Below are 8,355 nucleotides of genomic sequence, written 5' to 3'. Positions count from 1 at the left end.
CCAAGCACCGGTTACATAGATATAGTAGTAGTAATAATAATCAAGTGAGTAAGTGAGTGAGTACTTAATTTCATTATCAAAAAAAAAAGAAAGAGAAAAGAAAAGAACAATAAGTAAATCATTGAAATCAATAATTAATATAATCATTACAATTTTAAATAAACTAAACTGTTACTATGGTATTCTACACTTCAGCATGTTTCAAAATTCTTAATTACTTCAAATCACAAGTATTTTCTTCTAATTTAACTATAAAAAATAATTTGAAATAATGACGTTATTAATAATAAATGTATCCAGTACAAAATGTAAATTATAATAATAAAGTATTGGTATGTAGTGTTATACACCTATAAACAATATGATTGATAACTAACATGCCATTAGATTCATTCATGCAATAGACAAAATATTTATGATATTTACATTGTTTCATTTTAAAAAAAAGTATCACATTCTAAAAGGGTTGTATTATTGATTCTATGTATGTATGTAATCATGTTCCAATTACTCACTATGTATACATGTTATATATTGGTTACTTTATTATGTCGACATTACGATAATGTAATGAGAAGACGAAGATTATCAGAACTATGTCAACATTATTGAAAATACAAAAAAAAGAGATAAGAATCAACAAGTATGAATGGTGTCATTTAATTACACGTACACTTACATATACACAAAAAAAAAATCTATTAACGAATTATCGATAAATTAAAAATGTTTCATTTTTATAATTTTCTGAAATATTATAATAAATAATGTTTACTAAATGATAAATTGAAAACAGAAAAAGAAAAATACCTGGACTAGGTAGTATACACATTTTCTTAGCTTTGTAACTCTACAGTACAAATGAAACCTGATCAAAACTCTGAGTTACCGAATACACACTGTATGTTCTACAGATATAGTTGAAGAAGAGCTAAACACCATGCGTAATACTCTTAGGGAAAACGTTTACCTTAGAAAGTTTATAATTGAATATATGATCACGAAGGTTAGAATAGGCAAAATACAAACGGTGAATAAGAAATCTCTTTTTTGATACGCCTACAATTCAGAAGGGATGCGGCTAGTGAAATATTAACTCATATATTACGTAGAACAATACAAAACTCTTTCAAAGCCGGAGAACTATGATTAGTGTTTACTACGCATCCAATGATGATACTGAAGCTAAAAGATGAATTACCTAGAATGACTAACTCACTTCGTATTTATCAGTTCAACTGCTATTGTGGAACAATTTACATTGGTCGAAGTTCTAGAAATTTACATTTTCGTGCTCGCAAACACTTCTCAGAGTGACTAAACATAGGTCTCCAGAAGAAAACGAACATTTGATATTGACCATTTGGTTCAAACTGATTATTATGTCAGTATAAACCAATCTTTTTAAATTAATTATCAGGTCAGTAAATTTTGCGAAAGCTTGTCAAACTTAAAGTCCTTCAAACGTTTGAAACAGTAGCCATCAGGATTAAGAAACCAGAGCTATGCGTACAAAACAAGTATTTTCAACCATTCCTCCTCCCCTGGCCAACCTCAGGACCAATTAATCAATTGTAATCTAGACTATTGAATGATCTCATTTGACTAGAGTACTTACAAACTTTCTAATGTGTAAAAAAATTGGTAAGACAATAAAGTGAAATGAATTCAAAGTAATTGAATCATGTATTCAGGAGATTAATTATGATGCCAAACCAACAATAATAGTAATACACAGATATGTGAATAAATATAAAAGAAACAATTATCTTTGACTAAGAAAGTTTTTAAACTCCACATGTAGCTCTTCTAGAGTTACTGCTAGTCTCCAGCTCAGGTAGAGGAGGAGGGTTTGGCCTGCAGTCGGCAACCCCATACCATAGAAAAAAATCTTGCTAAAAATAGTCAACCAGATTAAACAAATTAAACAATTTAAACTCTGACCTCAGAATTGAAGGGAAAATTCCGACGCCTCAGGATGAAAGCCCAGATTCTTCGGGAGTCACGAGGCCGATGCCTCTCACAACAACCAGAGATACAATTAATTTAGGTATATAGAACGTCCGAACAATGTGTGAGACCGAGAGCACCAGTCAAATAACTACGGAAATGAGAAGATACAACTTGTCAGTACTCAGAATCAGCGAAACCTACTGAACACAAGATGTAGAGTAAAGGTTAGATACGGGAGAGATGCTGTTCTACTCCGGTCACCAAGAAGAAAATGCCCCACACACTCAGGGAGCTGCTCTGATGCTGTCCGAAGAAACACGTAATGCACTTATACGATCGGAGTCTCGTGGATCAAGCATCATCAAAGCATACTTTAAAACAAAGAAGGATATAGGCTGCACAATATTCCCACACAAACACATACGCAAAGCTACATCGGTATAACCGGATCACACCACAGAGAATCAGATCGATCGTATTTGCATCTCGAAAGCATTCAGAAGGTTAATGGAAGATGTGAGGACCAGGGGAGGAGCTGACATAGATTCAGATCACCAACTACCTGATGGCTGTCAAGATGAAACTGAAGCTAATGAAGCACTGGACAACTGGACAAACGGTATTACAAAGGTTCAATAGAGACTTCCTTCGACCTCCTGACAAACTCAATCAATTCAAGATAACTCTCAACAACATGTACCAAGCCTTACAAGATCTACTCACATAAGAAGAAACTTTGATGGAGGACAACTGGAAAGGGATCACAGAATCATTAACTTCAACGTGTCAGAAGGTTCTGGGTCTCAAAAAGCATCATCATAGGGAATGGATCTCCATCGGAACCCTGGATAAGATTCAAGGAGGGAAGAACAAGAAGACAACATAGAACAACGGCTAGCCGAACGAGAGCAGAGAATGTCAAGTCAGCAAGCTGAACACACAGAAGCAAACAGGCAAGTGAAGAGGAGCATTAGAGCCGACATGCAGGAATATGTGGAAGAGTTAGCAATGACAGCGGAAGAAGCTTCAATAGAAGGAAATATGAGACAGCTATGTGACACAACGAGGAAACTGACAGGGAAATATAGTAAACCAGAGAGACCGATCATGAACGAACAAGGAAAGACAATCAATGAGACTGAAGAACAGAGGAACAGGTGGGTAGGATACTTCGAATACTTCTTAGGCAGAACAGTTCAATTGAATCCATCGGACATCGAAGTAGCACACACAGATCTTCCTATAGATGTCACTCCACTGACGATGGAGGAAGTCAGAATGGCCGGTTTTCAGACAAATGAAGAGTGGGAAAGCATCAGGAACTGACAATATGCCGGATGAATCCATCGGACATCGAAGTAGCACATACTGTGGATCATCGTTGAACAATCGAGTGAATGTAATTCACTGCAATGTCGTACATGGAGGACAATTGACAGACACATTTCGAGTGATGACCGGAGTCAAACAAGATTGCCTACTCTCCCTTCTCGACATCTTGGTGAAAGCACGGAATACAATGGACAGCTCAAAATCAGTTGGAAGATTCAGACTTCTCAAATGACCTATCACTTCCTATCCCATGCACACGAACAAATGAAGATGTAGACAACTAGTGTTGCATCAATCGACTTGAACATACACAAAGTAAAATGCGAGATCCTCAAATACAACACGGTGAACACTAACTCAGTCACACTTGATGGGGAAACCCTGGAAGAGGTGGGAAGTTCCACGTCCCTAAGCAGCGTCATCGATGAACGAGGAGGAACGGATGCAGACATAAAGGCGACGATTGGTAAATCAACGGTCACATCCTTACAGTTGAATATTACATGGAACTCAAAACAACTGTCAACCAATATCAAATTCAGAAGCTTTAATACGAACGTCAAGACAGTTCTACTACATAAATCTTAAATGCGGAGAACTACCACACCATCACCAAGAAGGTAAAAGAATTTATAAACAATTGTCTACGCAAGATACTGAATGTCCGTTGACCGGATACCATTTGCAACAGCCTATTCTGGAAGAGGACAAACCAGTTTCCAGCTGAAAGGAGAATTAGTTAAAGACACGTGAATTTGATCCGGCACTCATTGTGGAAGTCATCAAACTACATCATGAGTCAAGCCCTAACTCAAAATTCTGAGGGGAAAGGGAAACGAGGGAGGCCGAAGAGCACACTGTACCGGGAATTGTAAGCAGACATGAGAAGGATAAATATCAACTGGAAAGAACTGGAATGGCTTTCACCAGACAGGGTTGGATGGAGATTGCTGGTGAGTGGCCTATACTCCTCGACGAGGGGTAACAGTTTCAAGTAAGTTAGTATATCAGGTCGTTTAATTTAGTTGTTAACCTGATTATGGGTAATCAAACAAGATTGGGGAATGATGGTACTTCTTATAACTTGGCGATCTATTTGTGTAAACACCGTTATTTATGTAATGTATGGTTTTATCCTAGTCATGAATAATGAATGGCTTCTTAGGCTTCTAATCATTGAGTTTTAAAGGAAGGTCATAAAAATATTTATCTTATTATTTTTACCTCACATAATTCACTTTTAGTAACTTAGAGATTTAGAGTAAATATCTAATTTTATTATGATCATACAAATCTATCTATTCCATATCAATAAATTTGATCTGAAAATCAGTTGTCTATGTTGTATTATACACTTGATTATTTCCGTTACTAAACCCTTAACTTCAATTTAACTGTGATATTCGACTAAACAATTACATAAAACTAGAATAATAGCCAGGAAAACATTGATAATTACCCAATAGAAAACATGTTTATATTAGAATATTTCAATGTGTGTATTATCATTCATGATTTTGTAGTATCGTCTTATTCTAAGAAACATAATACACCGATGAAATAGTTTTATTTATTGAAGACGCTGACAAAATGCAGAGTCTTCTGACCATTATAAGCAACAACGCAGGCATGTTTGGGCATGTTCTCCCCCTAAAAGTGCAAAATGTTACTTCAGGATTGCGTTGTATCGGCACCTGAACTAATGAGAGGGAGTGAAGTAGTTGAGTGTGTAGACCGCTTCACTTATCTTAGGAGTCTCATCAGCCCTTGTGATCTGGTGTGTGACGGAATCTCAGCACGGATACAGAAGGCTCGTCTAGCTTTCGCCAACTTGCGTCATTTATGGCGTAGGTGAGATATCCGTCTAGCAACCAAAAGACGGGTTTACTGTACGGCAGTTCGTTCCGTCCTACTTTATGGCAGTGAAACATGGCCGATAAGAGTAGAGGATATTCGAAGGCCACTAGTGTTCGATCATAGGTGTCTTCGAAGCATTGTTCGTATATCCTGGGACCACCGGGTAAGTAATGCAGTTGTTAGGAAACGAGTACTAGGTAATGATGGCAAATCGATTGATGAAGTAGTGAAACTTCATGAGTTGAGATGTCTGGGACACGTGTTACGTATGTCCAACCACCGACTGCCCCGATGTGCAATGTTATATGATATAGGAGTAGGTTGGAAGAAAGTTAGGGGCGGTCAAAACAAAACGTTGCACAAATCCATGAAGTCACTGACAATTGGACTGAGCCATGTTGGTTGGTGCAGACTACCTGGTTGGGATCCGCAAGATGATAGCAACCGATGGTTAGAGACCCTGAATGACATGGCTCAAAATCGTTTGCAATGGAGAAGGTGCATCCACTCTTTGTGTTCTGTCAAATTCTAATCATCTGAATTCTTCATGTCTCTATCTTTTTTCTCTCCACAAATTTATTTCATTAGATTATACTCCTTGAATAACATCTTCAAACCCTATTCTTTAACATATTGCTTATACTCTTACTACTTCTAACACTATAGGGTTTGAATCGACAACTGCATATCTGTGCTAATGTGGTATGGCAACTCGAAATGATGTACATACGTACGAAGTTCTACGTTGTGACTGACTGACTGAGAAACATAATCATAATATTTACTGAAAATAAATCGTTGATAAATCATATTTTAGATATGCGAAATTACTTAAGTTAAATGTTTGATAGAATACCCAAAATAATAACTGGATTGCTAAATAAACTTCAAATGTACCCTGTATAGTCTTAAGTTGTATGAAATGATCACTGTAAGGTGTAAAATATTTTCATTGTTCGAATAAAAGATGATAGCTTAACGACTTTTTGTTGCCAAATGTCACTTCACAGGTATGATTATATCATATGAAATATCATTTTTGGCAAGGCACTTATGTTATAGTTATGCTAAATTATTGTCTCAACTAAACAGTGATGATATGCAACATAAAAAGATATACGCAAATACACAGATCTCTGTTAAATTTTTATAATATAGATGCATTTTAACTATACTGATTTCCATTTTAAAATATAAGAAATTCGGGTAAATCTACTGAAGCTTTAATGGTCTGTTCTAGATCAAAACAAAGAAGAAGCAGTTTTAAAGACCTACAATAAATAGTCATACACATGAGTTCATCCACCTCAAACACTAAGAAGTACGTAAACATTCTCAATCAATATTTCAGTTCGAAGTAATTCTTGGATGAGTAAAGAGTTAGTAAACCATAACCAGAGAATATTACATAAAGCGAATAAGTGGATATTTTAAAAAAAGATTGACTCAAAATTTTCATTGCTTCGTCCTTTTAGTTCAAATAATCAAAACTACAAGTTTAATTCATTTGGCTGTTCGAAAAATTAGGCAACTGATATATTATGATGGAAAACTAATATCGTTTATAGAATACAGTTTATTCCTTCATAATCAATATAGAAATATATAAACTGACTCCAAAATGAATTATCAACCCTTAGCATTTTGAAACAATAAGTCCAGATCATCTGTGCTTACAATGTTACAAAGCAGAAAGATCTATCGTTGGTCAGTAGTTCTGAATTAAAAAAAAACAATCTATAAGTTAAGATGTTTGTCACAATAAAATAGTACTAATCGAGTAGTGGTGTTACATATTACCTATAAGATATAAAAATGAAAAAATATGATACTAAGTTACTAACTCAATAAATGGAATGTTACGTCTGGCCGATTGTGAACGCTATTTCGCTTCCCTAAGCTAGTTCCGTATCCCCGAGCTAGAACTACTCCGCGACTTGAAGACCAGAGAAAAGGCACAAAGTGTGTGGGAAGCACTTTACTACAGGGTTCATTTATATACAAAAAATATAGGGATTTTATAGTAATTTAAGAGTCCTTGAGTTTTACCGAAAATTCTAGAATACTGCTAAACATAGTAGCAGTGCATTAATCAGCCAATCAGGATCTCCACATGTGACTTTTCCATTTTTACTATAGTTGAAAGCGTGAGTCAATTGAAGCTAGACCACCATGGAAAACCTGGAAACACTGGACGGCCGTTTCGTCCTATTATGGGACTCCTCAGCAGTGCGCATCCACGAACCCACTCTCGCGAGCGAGATTCGAACCCAGGACCTACCAGTCTCGAGCCGAAGCCCTTAACCGATAGACCACTGAGCTGGTATCCAACGGTGTTAATGTCTAACTTCAACTGATCCACGAAGTTGAGCAACCATTTTTGTTATTTTAGTAACATAACTTCACATAACTTCTAATTAATCGCTGATTGGTTAAAATGCTCCTTGATGACCCATGAGCTTGTCATGTCGCTTGTGAGAAAATTGCAGGGTCATTCCAACATGGAAGAAGGGACATTATGACATAAAGGTAAATATTTGTAAAAAACTGAAAACAGACTAGATAACATTATATATTTATTGAGGGAGAATTAATAAAATATTTTATACTAGTCGTGTAACAATCTAGAGACGGATGTTGAACACTGTAAGAACATAAAAATAAAAGAAAATAGAGAATCCTGTGAATATAAGTATAAGGTTACTCAAAGTTCAGTTGAAATCCATCCCCATATTAATGTTCAAGATAAAGAAAGTGGTAATAGATTTAGGATTATCTGAACGTGCTTTTTGTATTATACAGAGTGGCTTCACCTAGTAGACCATTGAAAATCATGGAGGAGTAAACATTAGTAGTTCTCAAATCTTCATAAAGGGGAAATTGACTTTAACTATGTACGAGTCGAGGTGATAACGATAGAATTTAACGACTGAGTTTGAATCCAATCTCATATTTTCAACGTCCGTCTAAGTACATTTTATCCTACTTTAAAATATATTAAAAACAGGTAACCTTAAATTCTACTTAATTTATTCTCCAAAGCATTCTGAATTAAATAATGGCTTTATGTCTTTGATTATATTCAGTAGATGTATCATTTACAGTTTTTCACATTCACTTCTCACTACCAGTGAACAATTAAACGGTATTATAGAAGGGGTTTTGTGGAGATTTAGTATTTAATATAGTTGAAAGCGTGAGTCAATTGAAGCT

This window comes from Schistosoma mansoni, chromosome 6 (genome assembly GCF_000237925.1).
Source record: "Schistosoma mansoni strain Puerto Rico chromosome 6, complete genome".
In the NCBI taxonomy this organism is placed as follows: Eukaryota; Metazoa; Platyhelminthes; class Trematoda; order Strigeidida; family Schistosomatidae; genus Schistosoma; species Schistosoma mansoni.
The sequence above is the reverse complement of the archived record's forward strand: the minus strand, read 5'-3'. Positions refer to the sequence as shown.